The 22,721-nt window shown below is 38.8% G+C and overlaps 1 protein-coding gene across 1 annotated transcript in view; it reads right to left on the reverse strand.

The window, feature by feature from the left end:
• Positions 1 to 21,583, reverse strand: part of LOC131693922 (uncharacterized) — a 489,601-nt gene extending 468,018 nt beyond the window's left edge. The window contains exon 1 of the mRNA XM_058982194.1: positions 20,308 to 21,583. The gene's annotated coding sequence lies outside the window, so the exon portion shown is untranslated. The remainder of the gene's footprint in view (positions 1 to 20,307) is intronic.
• Positions 21,584 to 22,721: the final 1,138 nt, after the last annotated feature.

Here is a 22,721-nt window from a genome sequence, read left to right on the forward strand (position 1 = left end):
GATGGAATTTGGGGGGGAATTGCTCCAGAAACTTGGAAAAGGTACGCATTAGTGACAAGCTGAGCTGGTGGCAAATTTCACAAGTTTGCGGGGAATTTTTCTTTATGGAATCTTGAATGAGCCATTTACAGAAACATGTTTTGACAGTTTTTGTCCGTTTCTTATACGAATGTGACGTGATATCTTGGGGTTTGTTTCCTATATTCAATTCAGTCGAGACACCCGGACGCAAAAATCAATTTGGTGCAACAATAACTGACATTCATTCCGCAGATTTGCCCGTTTATCGTCAATCAAGCATCAATTCCTAATAGCATGCTAACTCCTAAGCGATTGTTGTAGCCATGGAGTGAGAGTTCGTGTCGATTTAACAGCTTAATAGAACGTTGAAAAAATATTGCTTTTTAGCCTAGTTGGACTCTTTTTTTTTTAAATAAATAGCTACAATTTATCGATCGATATATAGTGTCCGAACCGTGCAGATACTTCGAATGTATTGAAGATTCCCAGGATGCTCGGTCTGCTGGACCACCATTCTGCAGTCTGCCTGAACACCCACCACGCTCTCATCCGTTTAACCTCGTACCGCACCCCATCCATTTCTCCCCAATAGAAACATCACATGGACTGCTTCGTTTGCAACTAGCATACCTACATGTGTACATTGTTCTGTTATTACAAAGTTTATTATCGTTGCATTCTTTTTAAAAGGCAAAGTATACAAACAAACTTTCAAGAACAACTCTGAAAATGTTGCAACATTTGTTGCAATTAGAAACAAGTTCAAGCATCTTCCGGATTACGGAGCAGTTTTTCACGATAATAAATTTATCGCTCAAAACCAGAGAGTTTTCCTTTACTTTCTCATTCAAGTATCTAAGTGCTCCTCGCTTTTCTGGCCCCAAGGAAATTTGTCAATGCATGCACTGCTGTATCGGACCGAGTAAGTACCCCACCAGCTTTCATCGTGTCTTGATCAGAGTCGTCTTAAGACCACTCGAAGCCCCTGAGCACTATTGAACTCAGAGGCTGTCATTCAGGCCCGTGCGCAAGGGGGGGGGGGGTTTGGGGGTTCAACCCCCCCCCCCTTCCCCATGAAGGTTTTGAATTACTTTTCAGGAAAAAAATATACTGCAAACCGTTTTGTCAAATAAAATGCCATTTGAGTTCGGTCATTCTAGAAATAAGTCAATGAAGAAACCAAGGACGAAACTTTGCGAATGTTGCTGGAAAGAGATTTATGTCAAGTTGGACGGCTTCTCTGAAGGATCGGTTCACGTTTCGACAAGCTTTGATATTAGCAACAGTAGTGTGTAGACAGCAGATGTCGGTCAGCGGGCTAGCAACGGCAGCTAAGGAGGAAAAAACACGAAGTTGGAGAAAATCGGGATATCGTTGTCTAGAGAAATTTTACCGCCGATGATTATTCCGTTGGAATGGCAGCGAAAAGATCGCGAAAGTGGGCATCGGTATAGGGTGAAATAGCGCTGCCGAGAAGTTCTCAGAACCAGCTAGCAGATAAATAGGAACGACTAGCACCAAGAAGGGTAAGAAGCACGGCTGTAAACAGATGTAAATCCGTTTGGTCGACTCCTCCGGATCGGTTCATGTCTCAACAGGTGACGATATTTGCAGCAGACCTGAGCAGGTCAGATGTATCGCGAAGGTTGAACAGTAAGTAAGGAAAAGTAGCTATGGATAAAACATGACGATTAACACAAAACAAAATAAATAAGAACACAAAACAATACTTAACGGTTGCCCCGGATGGATGAGGTTTGCGAGATACAAGAGGTTTAAGTTTAGTCATTTGGCTTAACAACTACTACAAACCAATCCAAATCCACCACGCCAAACCGTCGAATATATCCATAGGATGTCTTTGGAGGAATTGTTCGTATTAATATTCTCCACATTCCGATAAAAATTGAATTGAGGCTTACTATGATTGAACTAGAAAAATTAACTTTTTATATTAACGAGGTTGAAAGTTGGTGTCTTCGACAAAGTAGTAGAAATGCTCGTAATGAAGAATTTTATTGAACAACTTGAACTTGTAGGACTTAATGTTATCGATTTATAAAGCGTTTTCTAAGGTCCTCCAAATTTGTTTGGAACATGGTTTGCACGAAAAGTCACAGTGGAAAAAGTTATATTAAAGAACTAAATTTAAGGGCGTTGCCATAGAAAACGCTTTATATATCGATAGCTTTAAGTCTTACAAGTTTAAGTTGTTCAACAAAATTCTTCATTACGAGCATTTCTAAAACTTTGTCGAAGACACCAACTCTACCCCGCCAGTATATTTTTACATTTCTTACAAAAGAAATGTATAGGATTCGCTCAAACTTTGAAAACTTTTTCCGAGGCCCGGAGGGCCGAGTCTCATATACTAATCGACTCAGCTCGACAAATTGAGACAATGTCTGTATGTGTGTGCGTATGTGTGTATGTATGAATGTACAAAATGTCATGTAATTATCTCAGTAATGGCTGAACCGATCTTAATGAAACTAGTTTTAAATGAAAGGCCTAACGTTCCCATTTGACACTATAATATTTGTATTTTTGTTTTTCGATATGTTGTTTACTTTCTGAGATATAGGTCATTTTGTCAAAACATTGCAGGTTTTTAGTAAATAACTTTCAAACGAAGCAACGTGGTCCCACAACCTAGAAACCTTGTAAAAATACCTTTCTATCAAGCTATATATTGTCAAAATCCGTTCACGAGCGACGGAGATATTAAACATTTTGTAGGGGACCGCGGGGCAAGTCCGACACCTTAAACGCAATAATTTTTCTAAAATTCCACAAAGCTCCTAAAATTGTATATTCTGTGCATAATCCTTGTTTAGGTGGTTCTTAACAAAATATAATTTTTTTAGCGCTTCAAAAAATTGAATTCATTAAAAATTATTGGCTGCCAAAAAATGGAGAAAAATGACATTTTAAAAACGCTGCGGGTAAGACCGACACCCCAAAGGGGCAAGAGCGACCCTCTTTTGAACTTTCTTTTTGTCCAATTTTTTCCATTAAAAATGTATTGTGTATGTGTGATAAAGTGCAATTATGTGTATATGAGTATGTGTGATGCAAACGCATGCTTTCTGTAGTTTCATCGCGAGGAAGAACATTCGAATGCGTGGTGTTATGGATAAATAATATTTAACGCATTTCTCAAGTAATTCTTTCGAGCTTGTATAGCCATTATAACGAAGAAGAGCTGTTCTGCAAGCAGATTATATACGCTGTTACTAGGACTCATTCACTTAAAAGTGACGCACGCTTCGTAATAAGCTATCCGGTTCGTGTTGGGATTTTTCGGAACACCGTTGATAAATAATCCGACGGTCAATGAAAATTTTTCATCAATATCATTTCAAAATCTCATATTAGATTATACTTTTCAGTTCTTTTTGTAATATAACTATGAATCACGTTCAATTTAATTCTTAATTTTCGTTTGGTCGACTTGAGATAATACTGATAAATAAATGTAAAAAAATAGTTTCCGTGTATTTCAATTATTAACATGACGTAATTATAGTATAATTGAACACAACAAATATGCCCAGTCGTTTGTATCGATTCAAAAACGAACCCAATCATCTGAACACCGTGTCGGTCTTACCCCACCAAAAACCTGTCGGTCTTACCCCAACAGCGCCCATTTTTGTTAAATGCTCAATTAACAGTATTGAAATACTCAAACTTATCTTCAATACACACAAATAACGATATGGAGAGTAGAATAGAATGTGTGACACAAAAACTGGTTATTTTCAAAGCTTTTGTGTTATTAAAACCTTAAAATGTATCAACTAAAAATAACATCCAAACGCGCATCAACTTTGCTTTCGCTTGTTTTGTTTATTTTGTTGACGTTTAATGAATCCATACGGCATCGATGTGTATCGAAATGCCTAAAATAATCGTACTAACAATATCCTGTCATTATTGTATGATTTAAAATTTGATATCTGGGAAAACTCGTGGGGTGTCGGGCTTACCCAGGGTGTCGGGCTTACCCCCAGTTCCCCTATTTCTATTCCTCGCTTACCAATTTTCATATAGAGTATTGCTTTACTGGTGTTTTAGGGGCAAAACTAAACCGATTTTGAACATCGGGGTATGAAAACACATCTACGTGATTCAAGCAATTCGATTATGAAAGCATTTTGTGAATTACCTATATAATAATTGAACTATTTCTCAAAAATCAATATGTAAGTTCACTTCAAAAACAAAATAATGCGTTCATAGTGATTTTTTTTCTAGAGTTCATGTATTTATCCCTTGGATTAGGCGTTGCGTTCAATCGTGAAGTAAATATTGGATGGTATATAACTATACAGATCATCAAGTAATTCAGTGTAGTAGTGAGATAAGACTTCTCATACAATTATACTCGTGGCATCACCGAAAGAAACTGTATTTTTGAATCCCAAAACTCTAGCAAACATTTAGCTCTTTGCAAAATTTAGATTATATTGGTTATGGCGCAAAAATTACTACTTACATTATTTATAATAAGGATGTAAGGAATCAATATATCGCATAATATACCTATAAAAATAAGGTCTGGCATGGCCTCACATGCCCTCCCCATCTCTATCTCACTCTCTCTTTCTCTCCCTCTCTCTTTCTTCATGTTGGTGGCAACTGTCACGACTCACATCTATCTTGCTATTTCTCTATCCATTTCTAAGTTGTGTGATAAGATTCTCTGCTAATCTTTATTAATATTCAAGCTAATTTCATGTATGCGATGTAATTGTGAAGGTTTGAGAAAACAAAACTATTTTTTGTCTGTTACCGTATTATTTTCTTTGCATTTTAGTGTACAAGAGACTCGCGGAAACAAGTTTAATAATACATCCTACATGTCAAATGGGGTGGGCGTAGCGTATTGGTAAATCGATTGCCTTGTACGCAGCGCACCTGGGTTCGAGTCCCGACCCCGCACATAGGGTTAGAAATTTTTCATAAGAGATTTTCCTAACCCAAAGAGGCGAATGACCTTAAGGTTAAAACCTCTATAATCGAAATAAAAAAAATATTTGTAGTCCGAGAAAATTTGCAAAATATTTGCCTTATGGGAAAACTATAACTATTTTCAAGGTGAAATTGGTATTTCGAATCGTGACCATCGAAAACTACATCAACTCAAATTTAATTCAGTTCTATTCAAAGCTTGTATAATCACTATAATAAAGGAAATTCATGGCTATCTCAGAAAAATATGTGGCTTAACTAGGAGGTGGGACACGTGCGATATTTCAACTCTTCGTATCTCTATTGAATTTTGAATAAAACATATGCTCAAATATGCCATGTGAAAACTAAGAACACCTTTTTGTGATGATATTGAAAATGCACATAAATTGTATTTGTATGAACTTTCATGAAAAATAACGGATCAAAGCCCAAAAATATCCACGAATTAGATCCGGGAAAAGAAGTCCCACTCTCAATGGGGGATGCAAGTACAAGGTGTCTTCTAACTTATCGTCGTCCATATCTGCTCTATACTGAGTACACTTCAATTGAAGTTTCAGTGGAAGTCACAATTAGTAGTGAGGCATTGGATAATTCAGCACACGTTTCGTTCGAGTTTTCCATATTGTACAAGTAAATTAACGAGGATTACAATCAGAGTTTATGCATTGGACAGATAGTTGATCTGACTACATTTTTGCCATCCTGACAGTTTGAACCATTTCTTTTTCACAGTATTGGATTGTACAGGGCTTATTTATCCATACTAAGTTGCGTTTCGGCTTCGCTTCATCAGAAACCGACACTAATTTATTGTCGGAATAGATTAGCGCTGGCTTGACACAAATCCCTTAAAACTAAAACACACTTTGTGTTTCAATCGAACGACTGATCAAACGTAATGTCCCGTTCGAGCAGAAGTTCTGTTTATGCCGATGAGACACAGTGAAGCCGAAACTTGTCTTGGCTTAGCAGGCCTATGCGAAAGCACTATGCTATATTTCACCCTAAGAAGTAAAATTTGGTAAAGACCAAAATTTCTCACTAGGGTGAAAATTTGTTGGTAAAACTAGTCTTTGTACAGGAGGGCACAAATCCTTATTTTCCTTCCCTCCTGAAGCGAGAAAGTTTGGTTTTTACCAAATTTTTCTCCTTAGGGTGAAATATAGCATAGTTATTTATCCATATTTCCTGAACGAGAATTCCGAACGAAACAATATGCAAGCTATAAGGATGACTGGAAAGAGACTGCATTATAATCAACTGAATGCACGCCTTTTATGCTATCGACATAGCCTAGACACTTCACACTATTTATTTTAATTAAAATGAAAACTTTGAAATATCTACTTGTCTCTTTTACGAATCGCATTCTCCATATTTTGCTCTCTGTTCAAAGGGCTTTCGTGAGATTTTGTTTACTTTCCGAGTCTGTAATAAGTTTTGATGTAGGCGTTCATTTGATAAAGTTATGACATATTTGTCGAATGAAGATTCGTCAAGTCGTTGTAAACGTCACGAAAGAATGTGTCATGTGACCTTGTCTCACTTTACTATATTCAATTGCGCGTTAAATTACAGAACCAGCATATTCTATTCTGCACAATATTTTTCGGGAATATATGACCAAAAGTAAACTTTAATTTCCAAAGCAAATTGAACGTTCCAGGTTCCTGATAACTAATTAAGGTCTATCAATAATGTTGAAACACTAAATAATCCTAAAACGACGCCGTCAAGTAAAGAAGCGTGAAAACGTAAAGACTAAAACAAAAAAAGGATAGAAGCCCTAGAAATTTTGTTCATCTGCGTTCATTTAATCTACTTTATTCGTTTCATCATTTGGATTCACTCTGATCAGTTTATTCATTTCGTGCATTTTAGTTATATCATTCATTTCACTTATTTTATTCATTGTTTACATTCAACGCATTCTATTCATTTTTCCAGTACATACATTTTATTTAAAATGAAGAACATTTTATTAACATGACTATTTTTTCAGTTTTATTCATTTCATCCAAAAAATTTTTTTGACACAATTTATTTTTTCTATTAATTTATAACCTTACAACATCTATTAATTTTTCATTTCAATCAATGCATTTTCTTCTTTTTGATTCATTTTGTCAATTCACTTTATTTTGTTTATTTGGTTCGTTTGTTTCATTTATTCATTTAATATATTTTTTATTCATTTTATTTTCTTTGTTCATTCCATTCATTTTATTCATTTGAACCCTTAAATTAAATTGATTCGTTTAATTCATTTGATTCGTTTGATTCATTTGATTCAATTGATTCATTTTATTCATTTGATTCATTTGATTTATTTGATTCATTTGATTCATTTGATTCATTTGATTCATTTGATTCATTTGATTCATTTGATTCATTTGATTCATTTGATTAATTTGATTAATTTGATTAATTTGATTAATTTTATTCATTTGATTCATTTGATTTATTTGGATTATTTGATTTATTCGATTCATTTGATTCATTTAATTCATTTTGTTCATATCTTTAATTTTGTTCATTTCAGGTTCAGTCATTCCATTTATTTATTTCATTCAATTTGTTAGTTTGAGTCAATTCATTCTATTAATCTTATACTTATTTCTAAATATAGTCTAAATTTTCATTAATTAAGCTAATATAATTTGATTCGTGTATTTTATAATTTTGATTTACTACTTCGCATGAGTTTTGCAAACTAATGAATGATCCAACAGTGATATGTGTAAGAAATGTCTCATCTCACTGCTAGGTGGATTAAATCGGTTTTTTATCTTGGATCCAAAATATACAAAAAAAATCCTGTTTTTATCGACCTAGTGGTGCTATTGTGCCTTTCGCATTTGTCTAAACTGCGATTCCATGGCTCATTATGTTCAATACAATGGTGGAAATGTATATTACATATTCAGTACGATTTGCACATAGTACATGCAATGGATCGACAACAACGATTTTGAGATACTATGAGTCGACACTGAAACATCGCTTGAAACCAGCGGCGAATCAACGACGAAGATCCGTTAAGAAATTTGAAACTAGTTATAATTTTAAAGTAGCAACCTTTTACTGCTTACTCCTACCTAAGTCTAAACAAGCCGGGACTAGATTGACGATTTTTTAGTGCGAATGCATAACCTTTCTATATGAGAAAGGCAAAAATGTGCCAAAGTCAAAAAAGTCAATTTTCGTCACAAGCATGATGACCGCACCGTTGCTACTCCGTGATTGACCAGAACAAGCGAAATTGCACGGCGCCGGCCACGTCCTTACAGTCATCGGGGAAGGGAAGGAATGTTAGTGCAGCAAACGTTGTTATGGAGACCGTGTATACCTCTGCATCTTCACGTTTGCCACGAGAAGGACTTCTTGTTAGTAGGATGGGGTAAAGAGTCACACAAATCTGGATTAACCTTGATAAGTGAAACAGTCTATGCAACTCTCTGAAGTGTTATCATGTGTGTATTGCTCTGGGCAGCCGGCTGCCGAGAATTTATGATAGATTTATCGTTTGTTGAAATAATTTGGAAATGATCGATTTGTAAAAAAAGCAACTTCAGCTCCGGACTGCCGACAGTCGGGAGTGTTGCTCATGTTTAATTAAATCTAACGGTATGTTCATGATTTCATTATTTCTTGTTTCTTTATTCCGGCGAATCACGACATTCTAAAAACAATACAATACCATGAAAAGCGATTACCTTTAGTGCTTCGAGACATTGGCCGATATAGATATGGTAATACCTATGTAATTGAAGATTTCATAATACAAGTATTATTCATCGTGTATAAACTTTGATATTTATATAGCAAAGAAAATGACAATTATATATTGGTTTCTTTCTCCGTCAACAAATGAATAAGGTGCCGATTGTTATGTTTTCATTATTCGCACGTGTTGTTAAGCTAAATGAAGCGCATTTTAAACGGTGTAAAATAAGCACTACCAACATTCCTGAAACGATTAGGTTTGTATATCGAATATGCAACCGATGACGATATTTTTTAATTACTAATTACTAGAACAAGATTGGAGACAATATGAACGAACGTGAAAGTAACCTGTCACCTTTTACGTCAATAATCAAGCTAGAATATTTTTATACTAATGCAGAAAAATAGTTAACATGACAAGTTGAAAGTATTCAATACAATGAGAACAATTAATCAATTTGATTTCATTAAATTAATTAATGAGACTAAAAGTAAGTCAATGAGTAAGACAATAAAACATATGGTCGGTGTTAAGTCAGACCAGACTAAGTGACATTGTATTGATTTCGAGAAAAACGAGTTTAGAGCATCCGTAATTTGAAATCAATGTTTGCTATAATTCTTGCTTATTGTAGCATATTTCAAATCAGCTAAAAGTCGAATGTGAAGAAATTCTTTATCCAGTGCTATGATTATCTCATTTTTTAAGGTTTTGAGACTTGATCCGGTCTGACCTAACACCGACCATATATTCTTCGTGCTGATATAACTGCTGCAAATTGGTAAATAGCTTCTGATTATTCTCACGAACGGCCAATTCTCAACCCCTAATATATAAACCAACAGTCATTATTTCACTCAGACAAGACCATGCGCATTCCCCAAGCACATTAAATGCTCCATGGATTAGTTTCCAAGTTGGTCAAATAAACACTAAACAAACAAAGAAATTTGTTTGATCAGTCCAAAAAAATGTCAGCTCGATTAGCATCAACCGACGGATACGTGTCCCCTTACAATGCCATAAAATCAAAGAACATTTAAAATTACATGCGACAAAATATGTGCAATTCTGAATATAATAAAATAAAATCTACTTAATTATTTGCAATGAAATAAGTTCAGAGAAATTAGTTGCATAACCAAGATAGTTCATTTTCAAAGATAGTACTGTTGATGAATCACCTTATAAAATAGGTGATAAGGGACGCGGACGAAAATAGTTGACAACCGCCTGGCTTTTTGTAACAAAGTTCTCATGTACAGAAAGTTTCATTGAAATCTGAGAGGGGGCTGCCAACTCTGAATAGGATTTAGCGCGAAATTCGTCTTATGGTACTTGTTGCTAATATCTTATATTTTATCGAAAGTGTTCCAGTAACTACATATCAAATGAAATGATGCCTCTCCTGGCTTAAACGAGATGTTTTTGACACTTATTATTATCATTGTTAAAAGCAATCATCACGAAGCGATCCAGTGAATGGAGTTGTAGCATCACTTTGCTCGCGGCATTTGATTCTGAATTGAAAAAAGGCTAAGAAAATACGGACATTTTGATTTGTCCCATGGCCCATGTTTTCTATTTCTTCTTTACTCGCTATTGAGATGTTTCAATTCAGTAAAAATTATAAACAATCTTTTTCAGGTAAGCTGTAATTTCTACCAGCAGCGAAGGCAACAAAGATGCAATTTAAAAATGTTATAGTACATAAACAAGAAATAAATTTAAAAAAAAATCGCGTTATGCAAACATTTTCTAAAACTTTCATCAATTCCAGGCCAATAGGCCGGAAGTTATTGTTATTGCTGCCGATTAGGCCGTTTAGCCGAATGTCGTTCAGGCGAATTTTATTTCGCCGAAAGGGTCGTTTGGCCCAATAGCCATTTGACCGAATACTGATTGGCCGGACGCAACTTAATCGAAAGTCAAACTTTTATTCACATATTTTGGTTATTTTGAATCGTTTCAATAAGCATAACTGAACAGCTATCAACAAATCTAGAATACGATATTTTATAAACAGTTCACTGACGTATTATGAACAGTTCATATCGTTAGAGAGAAGGATATAATTGGAAACAAAATACAAATGTACTTTTTGTACTTTTCTTATAAAAGACACAAATATTATAAAAGACACAAACACTTTTTCGCACAACAGAGCAATAATGTCTTTCGTAACAAATACATCCTCCTAACTACCCAGCAAAAATCATTGTCGATAAACACTCGGAAACAGCACCACGTATGTATTACAAATTCCTTTAAGCCCAACCAAATCCAAGATGCTTTGAATATGCCAAAATAAACATGACTGCTTACTTCTCAGATCCCCTATACCTCCACCCTCTCCATTCTCTATACAATCTATCAACTTTTGTCAGCACGATGTCACTCCCAGCTGCTCAGCGTGAGCACATTTTCACAATTTTCCTAGCCTGGAAGTACCCCCATATCACGAAGGATTTGTCACATTTTCCGGTTTGACTGCGTCCGGTTGCCGGTGCCAAATCTTCTCTGCCATATTGGGGAATCATATAGCACGCGGCGGCACTGCCACTCAACGAAGCATGAGGAATGTAATAAATATTATTTTCTTTGCAGCAGCTTTTCATACCGCCTGGGATGTATTTTTTGTGCGTTTCTATTTGTAAAATTTAGTTATTTTGTCAGGAAGGTAAAGGAATTTCCTGTGGTGTTTTGTAGATATACATACTAATGATGTTTATGATTTTTTTCATTTTTTTTTCTTGCTTTAGACCTTTCAATAACATAAATTGTCACTAGCATTTTAATTTCAAATAAATATTTTTTTTGGACAGATCAAACTTTTGCACACATGAGCAATCTCATCATCCGACATGGGTCAGAACCGAAAATAGCATTGCTGATAGTGAAAGCTTGAATCCTGCCTGTCATTCGGTACCCCCCGCAAGATTTTATCATAGGCGCATTATTTGTTGAGGGTAAGGATGAAAAGTTATGAATGTGCGAAAAGTTATGAAGAAGAAGGCAAACATTGTGTTCTCCCTATAGCAATCAAATTCCATTGCGCTGGAAGTTTGACACAAAACAAGATACCAGCGTAGCATTTCCTGTCGGATTGTGGATTAGTTATTTGTCGAATAATAGCGAAACGATATCCATGATCATTTTTGACTAAAAATATTTCGCCTTCCAGCGGCTACTATGTTTTCGTATCGCGACGAAACTTTGAGCTCGTTTCATTGTCATTTGTTTATTTCAAACTTACATACAGTTCAAGTTCCGAACTTGTTTCTGATGAGAGGACAGATTTATTTGTTACTGTTTCTTCCTCGTTCATTGTTGCACAGTGGGACGCCATATGTTTAAAATCTGACCTTATTAGTTATTATTTTGAGGCTGACATGACAACGATGTTGTGTGATCCCGGAAATGAAATGTGTACGGCAATCATAACACAAAAGGCGCTTCATTCCAACAAACTCGACTGTGCAAAAATAGTGCTAGTATAGCTAACGCTGTTGGCATATTTGCACAGAAGATTGTTTGCCAAATAAGTCAGACATACGATGACGAATACAAGGCAGTCGGGTACCAATAAAGCACAGGTCAAGTTAGGCTTATGAGCAAAGGTTCCTGAAACCAAACATATTAAAGCGGGATGAAAGATTTATGGAAACAGTTTATCGCCAGCTTCAAAGCACCTTAAAAGTTGAAAATTTAACGACCTGTTACCAGTACATTAATTGAAAATGAATGCTACATCGCACCTCCTACGAACGCGTTCACCAATCTCGTCAAACGAACCGGAGCAAATCTCATTAGGGCCAAATCGGAAATAACCAACTCAACTCACCCCGCCGGGAGATTGCGCCGTCAAAAGGGATGACGGGAGAACACTCCCGCGGGGGTAGCCTAATGGAATCAATTTCGGTTAAATTACTTTAGACATTGAACACGACAGCGATAGTAGGTACCTATCTACACACAGAAGCTTGAAAGTAAATGAACAATCGCGCTGCCAATCGAGTTCTTCGGAGCAGCGGCGTGCGGTGGCCACGTCGCCGTCGCGTCGCCAGCTCGAGGGCTCCTATCTTGCCGTATGCCACGTTCGACGATAAATTCAATTAATAAACGTTCATCGTCTCGGGAGATTTGGGCTCACCACGGCCATCATTGTCTGCCATTCGATGCTTATCTGTATAAAGAGAGAAATACGTACATATATGGTAGTGACATGAAAGATTCTAGAGCTAGGGATGCCCAGATGATTTTTTGTTGTGTTGTACAGCTTCTGGACATAATTTTTTTCGAGAGCATACCATCAGCTCGGAAGACTCTGTTTTTCAAATAACTATTTAGCAGTATTTTTTTCGAGAGTTGTCCAACTGCAGTTATACAGCTGGGTTCTCGGAAGGGCTTCACGTCAGTATCACTCACTACAATTGCAGACGAGACAGAAAATGTCGCCCACTAAAACACTGCGTAAGGACAATTGCAGCGGGCCATGATTCTGATTGTGAAATTGGGTGTACGGTTCAATTGCGCGAGCGTGGAAGCTCTACGATCGCGTGGGAATGAGCGTTTATTTATGCGCATTTATTCAGATTATAAGTTAATCTGATTATAATTGCTGTAGCGCTCACTAAATCATTGGGGAGTTTTGAGTTTGCGTATTTGTGCGCGAATGATCGTGATTACATGTTTTTCTTTGTGTATTATCGCGAAAGAATCGGGCGTTTGCAAGTAAACGTGTTCGATCGCGTAAGCGTTTGTATGTCACGTGAACGTTAATATGTCGCGTGTGTATGTAACTTCACGTGTAAATTCGATTCTAAAACCATTTTCATATTCGCGTGTGTTCTTGGATGATCGCGCGGGCCATAAATTTGGTATTTAATTTTCAGTGTATGGTTCAGAAGCTAGAAGAGAGTGAGTTCTTTCATATCACTAGAGTTCCCGGTCATGTCTGCATGGAACGTGCTGTCTAGTGGATATGAGTGTGTTTTCTCCTGATTGGTCAAACTGAAGGCATAGACCTAGGCTGCAAGGGCCGAATGTATGGACTTCCGGACTTAACTGATTCATGATCGCACGTGCACGGGTGTTTATAGGTTCATTCTTAAGACCGTGTTTGACAATTTATAAGTGCTAAAACGTTCACTTAGTCACCGGGATGTTATCCTGGATGCAGGTGGATGATCGCGAAGCGCTTGAGCGCTTGTATGTTGAATTGTTTGTCGCGACTACTAGCATGTATTTCGATTTGTATTTGATTTTATAACCATGTTGCCATGCCATTCGTATATTCGTGTGTATTCTTTATCCCCTTCATGCCCATGTTGTTTGTGGACAGTAACGTATTAAAACATCTATAACTTTTAATTGGGATAAGATTTGCTCACAAAAACAATGTGACTACTGCCTTACAATTGAGTATTAACAGCTACATGAATCAGCACGAGAATTGAAGTTATTACAATTAGTCTGATTGGATTCCGATGGAGCAGTGCTGCCAGGGACAGTTAACGTTGACGACGGAAAATGATTTTTTCACATATCTTCTTTATGGTGCAACATCCTAGGAGAATTGAGCATTGGAAGGTAAAATTTGAGCAGGTTGTAACATTGCGAAGGACGCACTATCTTTATCAAAAATCTTTTCGTGTGTCTTGATCCCACCGTTTTTAATGAAAAATAGCTTTGAAACCCTACATACACTAGAAAAAAGTTGGGAATTAAAGGCTTAATGATTGCCCGTGGGCCGTTAGTCTGATACTTAATTTTTTTTTGCTAGACAAGAGTAAGTTTCACCATGTCACTAGAGTTTCCAGTCATGTCGCCATGAAATGTTTTGTCTAATGGATATCAGCGTTATAATTTTGATTAGTCCAACAGACGGCATGGACCTGGGCTGCTAGGATCGAAAATAAAGATTTCCGCACGGGACCAATTCATTATCGCACGAACATGGGCGTTTGTAAGTTCCAGCTTGAAAAATCACGTTTATAAGTTTATTTGTGCTAAAACATTCACTTAATCACCGCGGGGTTTTCATGTTTGCGGGACTGCTGGCTTTGTTGTGCGTGGATGATCGCGAGAGTCTTAAGCGTTTGAATGTTAAGGGGCCGATTTATGATCGCGCGAATACATGTATTTGTAGGTCCGCAGTTGATACCGCGTTTATTAGTTTATAAGTGTTAAATCGTTCACGTAATCACCGTGATGTTTTCAACTATGCAACATCGCGGCCGTAATTGTGCGTGGACTAGGCTCAAGCGTTTGTATGTTTACGTGTTTGTCGCATTTGCCAGCGTGTATGTAACTTCGCGTGGATAAATTCGGTTTTATAACCGCGTGGCCATTCGTATATTTGCGTGTGTTCTTGAATGATCGCTCGGACCGCAAATCTGATGCTTAATGTCCACTATACGCTGCAGATACTAGAAGATAGTTCTTCCATATCGCTAGAGTTCCCGGTCATCTAAATGCCAGCAAATGATATTCATTTATCATTAAGGACAGTTGTATTCTATTAGGATTTTGTTACACTGTGCTGACCGGAAATTAATCGCACCTAAATTTATCCAATCCGATCTACCAGAATGAATTGAATCAAATGCTCGAATTGAACAGCGCCAAAAAGAGACCAACGAATCCTAGGAAGGAAAAGATTGTACGCGAAACAATAGATTGCCTACTATTCTATCACATACGCCAGTTCTGCATCCTCTTCCAGACCCAGTTGTCACAAACACTCAGACGAACACACAACAGACGCTTGAGCAGTACAGTTGGGTAGCAGGCTGACCAACGCAAGAGGTTACGGCTTGTTGGAAGCTCTGGCGAAGCTGGATATAAGACTGTACAACGAAGGTTCCACTAGCACATCGCGTGAAGACGGTCAGGAATCCATCATCGACATAACATTCTGCAGTCCTTCGCTGATAGATTACATGAATTGGCCAGTTAGTGAGCAGTACACACATAGTGACAACCATACGATCCACTACACCATTGGTCAGGGCTACTGTATTACAATGCGGAGAGTAAGGACTGACGCGCGGAAGTGGAAAATAAAGGACCTCGACAAGGATTTTCGTGCTGACACCCCCTTCCAATTCCGAATACCGGTGAGCTGCTGAAAACAGTAACGAGGGCATGTGATGTAACAATTCCGAGGGAAATGGAACCAAGGAACTGTCAGCGTCCGGCGTACTGCAGGAGCAAAGGTCAGCATCCTCCGAGCTGTCTGCCTAAAAAGCAGAAGACGCGTTCAAAGATCTGAGACAGCCAGACGCGAGTGTAGTGGGGAAATTCTCACCGTGTCGTGTTCGAGTCCAAGTATTTGAAGCAGTTTTTGTCCCGGCATGGATGCTTCCGGAAGTATCTGCATCGGTTTGGACATGCTTTGCCCGGAGTGTAGGAGACACGTAAACACGTGGTTTCCGAATGCCATAGATTCGAAGCTGTTCGAAGGGGTATGCCTGGTGAGACAGTTGATGTGCCATGACGAGCATATCTGGGATGCTGTCAACAAAGTGGTTACGAGTATACTCTCCAAGCTGCAGAGAAAGGGGCGCAGGGACCAACAAAGTAGCATCATCAGCTAGAAAGCCGTCGTGAAACCACTCTCCGTTGGTGTAGACACCTAGCCCCACCGCTAGGGACCAGTTGAGTAGTACGCGACGTAGTACCTGGAATCGCTGGAAAGACCTCAGCACCTACTGGTTGACCCGTTGAGTAGGCTAGGTCCACTGTCGGTACGAAGCGGAGAAATCTACCCCCGGCAAATCACAGTAGGGTAGATTCACCACCGTGAACTATCCTACTCATGTTACCTAATTCCCTTACGAAACAGACATCTGTAGTAGGAGAAATTCCGCTACCAGGGAGCGGAGAAATACTCTCAGTCGATAATATCCGAGTAGATCGGGATAAAACTGGGTGCTACATAACTCAAGGAAGCAGATATCGGTGTCCGGAGAAGTTTCTCCGTCGGGTGAGTCTAAGTCGGAGAACCGTGAGTTCACCTTCCACGTCCAAGTCCAAGTCCAAGTCCAAGTCCAAGTCCAAGCCCAAGTCCAAGTCCAAGTCCAAGTCCAAGTCCAAGTCCAAGTCAAAGTCCAAGTCCAAGTCCAAGTCCAAGTCCAAGTCCAAGTCCAAGTCCAAGTCCAAGTCCAAGTCCAAGTCCAAGTCCAAGTCCAAGTCCAAGTCCAAGTCCAAGTCCAAGTCCAAGTCCAAGTCCAAGTCCAAGTCCAAGTCCAAGTCCAAGTCCAAGTCCAAGTCCAAGTCCAAGTCCAAGTCCAAGTCCAAGTCCAAGTCCAAGTCCAAGTCCAAGTCCAAGTCCAAGTCCAAGTCCAAGTCCAAGTCCAAGTCCAAGTCCAAGTCCAAGTCCAAGTCCAAGTCCAAGTCCAAGTCCAAGTCCAAGTCCAAGTCCAAGTCCAAGTCCAAGTCCAAGTCCAAGTCCAAGTCCAAGTCCAAGTCCAAGTCCAAGTCCAAGTCCAAGTCCAAGTCCAAGTCCAAGTCCAAGTCCAAGTCCAAGTCCAAGTCCAAGTCCAAGTCCAAGTCCAAGTCCAAGTCCAAGTCCAAGTCCAAGTCCAAGTCCAAGTCCAAGTCCAAGTCCAAGTCCAAGTCCAAGTCCAAGTCCAAGTCCAAGTCCAAGTCCAAGTCCAAGTCCAAGTCCAATACCAAATCCAAGTCCAAGTCCAAGTCCAAGTCCAAGTCCAAGTCCAAGTCCACGTCCACGTCCAAGTTCAAGTCCAAGTCCAAGTGCAAATCCAAGTCCGAGTCCAAGTTCCAGTTCAAGTTCAAGCCCAAGTGGAAATCTAAGTTCAAATCCAAGTCCATGGTGTTGGTTGTAGTAGATCAATTTGGTTTAGTTGTTTTGGCACATGGATTATTGTTGTGTGCCATCTGGTTACAGAACTGGAACGTGGGCGTTTCTCTAGTGTATGTGCATAGGGTTTTATGTATGTAGTTATAACCTTGAGATAATCTGCCTTCGAAAATCACGTAAGACAGTGTGGGTTGGTTCAGCCTCATTCGCACCACCCGAGCGCTGTTGAGAATGCCAGGGAAAAAGTTTCTACAAGTGTTGTTTGGAACGAATTCCACTTTTCCATACTTCGACAAGAATCTTAATATAATAAGACAGTGCGTGGTGCCAGATCGTGGAGGCGAATTTCCGTAAGATCAAGGTCCATATGCATAGGGATCTTCGTTTTGACGTTTAAATATTCGACGTCGTCGATGATGTCGACGTGAACGTATGTTATTCTTCGTTACGAAGCTCGGCGAAGGAGTTGGAGTTGCATGTTATTAGTACAATTTGTCTCGTAAGATGTAGCTGTATGTGTAAAACTTCTGTAAGAACAAGTTCCATTTCTACCTTGTTCAACTGTTCCACCTCGCACACTGTATGTCTAAGACGGATCTTTGAAAAGTCAATCGCGATTGTGTTCTCCCGTAATGGGCGAAATTTATTTTGTGGGTTACTCATTTTACTTACAGTCTAGAGTAACGGATTTTTGTTACACGCATACTTTGAGTGCCGCGGCGCGGGTTGTATTTTTCTGATCTGCACGAGATGGGGAAGCAGACCAAGTTACAGGGTGTCTCCACTGGGATTTTTCAGATAAAGGAATAATTAAACAAAGTTGTCGTCTAATGTAGCTACGAAAATGTGCCACTTTGTCGGACTTAAACTAATGTTTGAGTAATCCGGGCAAATGGCTCACAGTTTTGCATGCGAGTTGCCCCCATTGTCGACGGCGGGTTTGAGGCCTCCTCGCCTGGTGAACTCTCAGCGGCTTTGCGTCGCTTCCGATCCTTGCTCTCGGTTATGCGGTAGAACCACATTACACTGACTTTGCCGCAAGAATTAAAGCACTGTAGAAACCGATGGTACAGTAGGTGTACATATATTCAATAAGTTGTCGCTTTTAAAACATCGTTACGTCCTGAAATAATAAAGCTTAAAATTATTTAATAGGACTGGCTAGCATTCTTTACATTATATATAATTCGGAAGAACAGCTCATGATAAAAAGAACAATATAACAAATAATTGAGAAACAAGCAAAGCAAGCAAATCAACCGAGAATCACCGGAAGCTCGGTAGGATAAATTTCTACTTCTTTTACCTATCACTGTCGAATATTCGGCTTCTTGGCCCTCGGATTAATGTCCATTCGACCTATTGTCCATTTGTCTAATGTCCCTTCGGCCTAGTGTCCATTCGAACTAATGATCTTCGCCCTAATGGCGGGACTCCGTGCCACTATGTGGCGGTGTGGTCACCAATGAGAGTTTGATATGCGAGAATCTGCTGAAGTGCGGGATTGGCTGTTTTAGGGACTCCTTTCCTCACCTGGTTGACTGAAATCGTACCCTTTAAATCTCTCATGGAAGTAACTGCGAAAACTATCAGGCAGTGCTAGAGGAACACCTGAAGCCCTACACTCGACGATTTCATTTGGCGAGAACATCATTTCAACGGAACAACGCTTCGATACACGGGATAAAGTCTACAGATAATTGGTTGGCTTGAGAGATGATTCCTTTTCTCGAGTGGTCTCCTCTTTCTCCAGACTTTAACTCAACTGAAAATGTCTTTGATATAATTAATCGCGATGTATAGACATCGCAAAACATTCGATTGACAGTAAATGCTGTGAGAATGAAATTTCTTAATACTCCAAAATAATGCAATTAGATGCAATACAAAAAATCCTACCTAATTTCTAACACGTATTATCGCGTCAAAATGGACGTACTATCGAAGGTACGTACGGTCTGAAATACACCAACACCAAAATAAATCAACAATGACTTTCCGGTATATAAATCAGTGATTTGAAATCATCCAATTAAATGGTCGGTGTTAAGTCAGACCGGACTAAGTCGCAAAACATCGAAAAATGAGATGATAGCACTGGATAAAGAATTTCTTTAGCTACATTAGACTTTTGCCAGATTTCAAATATGTAACAATAAACAAGAATTATGGCAAAAAATAATTTCCAATTATAATGTAAAGGATGCTGCGATTCGATCTTTAAACTCGTTTTTCTCGAAATCAATATATTATCACATAGTCCGGTCTGACTTAACACCGACCAAATCAGTGAACAAAATCGATCATCAAAATGAAAAGATCAGACGGTTGTAGCATAATTGAAGCAAATTTTACCATATGAATTATTAGTTAAAATAAAAACATTTGGATTATTCCGTAAAGCGAAACTTTTAAAATAATTAATAATAATCCAGTTTAATATACATAACTGTTTCACAATCAAGAACCGCCTTCGTCTTTGAATTGCTAATCAATTATCATCATCAATTGAAAACCTCTAAAACGTTTCAAAAAATGATAGAACACTCACAACGATTCAAAAAACATGAAACCTCAAATGCTATTGATTCATAATTTCCGCAATCATTTCCTATTCAACCAAGAACCTGTCGACAGGTAATCCTGCATTCCAAAGGGACACATTTCCCCAGTTGGAAATGATTACAGCTACATAAACCTACATAAACCGATTTATTTCTTCGCTCAAAGATTTTATTTTTTTTACCTTTTCCGAGTAACTCCAGCTTCGCTCAATGTCTGTCGCGGAACCAAGCTTTGTTTGTGTTCCCACCTTACTGCACATCACCACATCTGGCGATCTCTTTCAACTGCAAAGCTTTAACATTCACTTCACGCTTCGCGCGATTTTTTTTTTCCATTCCACTGCTCGTCTCGCTCGAGCTGCAATGAGCACGTCACTTATATTTCGCTCGAAATTGATTTTCTCCAATGAAAGCACTTTTTATGTTCTTCTCGTAGGACTACCCAGAAAAAAAAACGGAACAAGCCGCCACCGTCGTCGTAGACTGACGAAAAAAGAAAAAAAAATTAAACTCACTTCGTCTCCCAATGCATATATTTGGTAGCCTCAATCAATAGCGGAAGAACGGAAGGACCACGGCACGGAGAAGTAAAAATGTGTGTATTACCAACACAACAACACTGAATGGGGGGCACATTAGCCCCGCAAGAGAACGTAAAAATGGGTGGCTGGGTGGCGTTTTTCAGCTGTTTTCGAATGGCGATTCGGGATGAGGATCCCGGTTAGTTGTCTGTCTAGCTGACCAGCATTTGCGAAAATTATTCACTCACACAGCTCACGTGGCACTAAACTGCACACAAGTATGCACCAGCCAGCTGCCTCAATGCATCACTTGTGTAACGCTAAATGGTCGACAGGAGAAATTCGAACAAAGCTTTACAAAAGGGCTGCTTCCGTTGAAAAGGGCTACGACAATGAAAGGAACGGAATGAAGAAGCAGAAACGCTGTTCTACATAGATATGTACTTTATCCTTGGGCTTTTCCCGACTGACTCACTTCTTTCGCCCGTCCAGGTTCTACGTATCTTCACTGCTATGCTCTGGAATGCTTTTTTTTCGATCGATGATTGTCTCCGCGTTCGCCCATCCGTCGACAGTCCATTCGTTTTGGTTCGCTTTCCACTTTACATCGTTATCCACACCCACCCCTAGTTGAAATATCACTGGTGGGTTTTTCTCACAGATTTAAGCATTGATACCCACTTCAAATACCTCAATCGCAACGGGTGGCGCGAAAGGATTCCAATCCTGGGGAGGAGATCTGTAAATAAATACAGTCACACCGAGCTTGCTGCCTTACGTCCCGAATCGCATTTTCCTTTGATGCCAACAGGATACAGCTACCACCGAATAGGATTTCCGCTTTATTTAACAACTTTTCATTTCCTCTCTCAGTCCGTTTACCTAAAACCAAGTTGTTTTTATTCTTTTCTTTTTTCCCGAGAACCGAACTGCTGAAAACTCCGAACGCGACTGGAGCTTTTTCGTCCTTATCGGTGCCCTTTTAAAGCACCACCAGTCGGGCAGTGTGCTTTCACCCACTCACCGTTGAGCAGGATTCTCGCGATAAATTTTCCCGCAAAAGCACGTGAGCTAAGCTCTCTCTGTTTACGTCCTGATAGTCTTCGGCTGGCCCAGTCCGGTACGTAACACATGGTATTCTGAGCGTATTTATCGGCTTCTGTGGATGATTTCTCCGATGTTTCTATACATAAACATGGAGCGGCAGAACGTCCTGTTTGCAGCATCATTTCCGAGCCGGCTTCGTCGCTACAAACGAAATGTGTGTATAAATGAAGCTCCTTTTTTGAGTGTGGAGTGAGTCCTACTCCAAAATCAATAAACTATGCAATGTTTCAGTGCAGAGCCTGATTATGGCATTGGAACAAGAAAGCATTAAGGATAGCGATGCAAGATATTGAATTGTGACTTGCCACAATAAAATAAATCTGTTAATATACGAAAATGTTATTATGAAATATGTTGGTATGGGTTTAAGCCTCCTAAATCCATGTTATATAGAAAATGTTCAAAAAAGTATTATGACCATCATCAATACAAACTGGTAATGCATTTATGACTAGTTTATCACAATTGAATTGATTATTTACGGGCAGGTTTGCAATAAAATAAATAGAAACAATTTTAATGTCATTTCATTGTTTGGATATTGATCGAAAATATCATCGTAGGGCGCAGAATAATCAAGTGTATGGTTTGCCGGTAAAAATGTGTTTTCTGTATACCCCAAGTAACAATTTTGCATTCGTTATCGAGCGCTCAGTCGAGATAGAAGTCTTTAATTGCCAGTCCGTAAACTCTTTAGCAGCGATTCTCAACCTGGGGTCCCCGAAGAAAAATATATTTTCCAAGTGCATATTGAAATTTCAAATTTTGTTTCCTAACAAAATGAAAATAACATATTAACAGCATACAACATTGATGTTTATCTGCGGGGGTCCGCAGCAACCCAGTGTGATATCTAAGGGGACCGTGGTTCGAAAAATGTTGAGAACCGCTGCTCTATAGCGACAAAGAATAGTGCTAATCCGCGTTCAAGGTTATCTTGCGCATTCTCCGCCTAGTCGAGGTTTCAG

Source organism: Topomyia yanbarensis, chromosome 3 (assembly GCF_030247195.1).
Source record: "Topomyia yanbarensis strain Yona2022 chromosome 3, ASM3024719v1, whole genome shotgun sequence".
Taxonomy (NCBI): domain Eukaryota; kingdom Metazoa; phylum Arthropoda; class Insecta; order Diptera; family Culicidae; genus Topomyia; species Topomyia yanbarensis.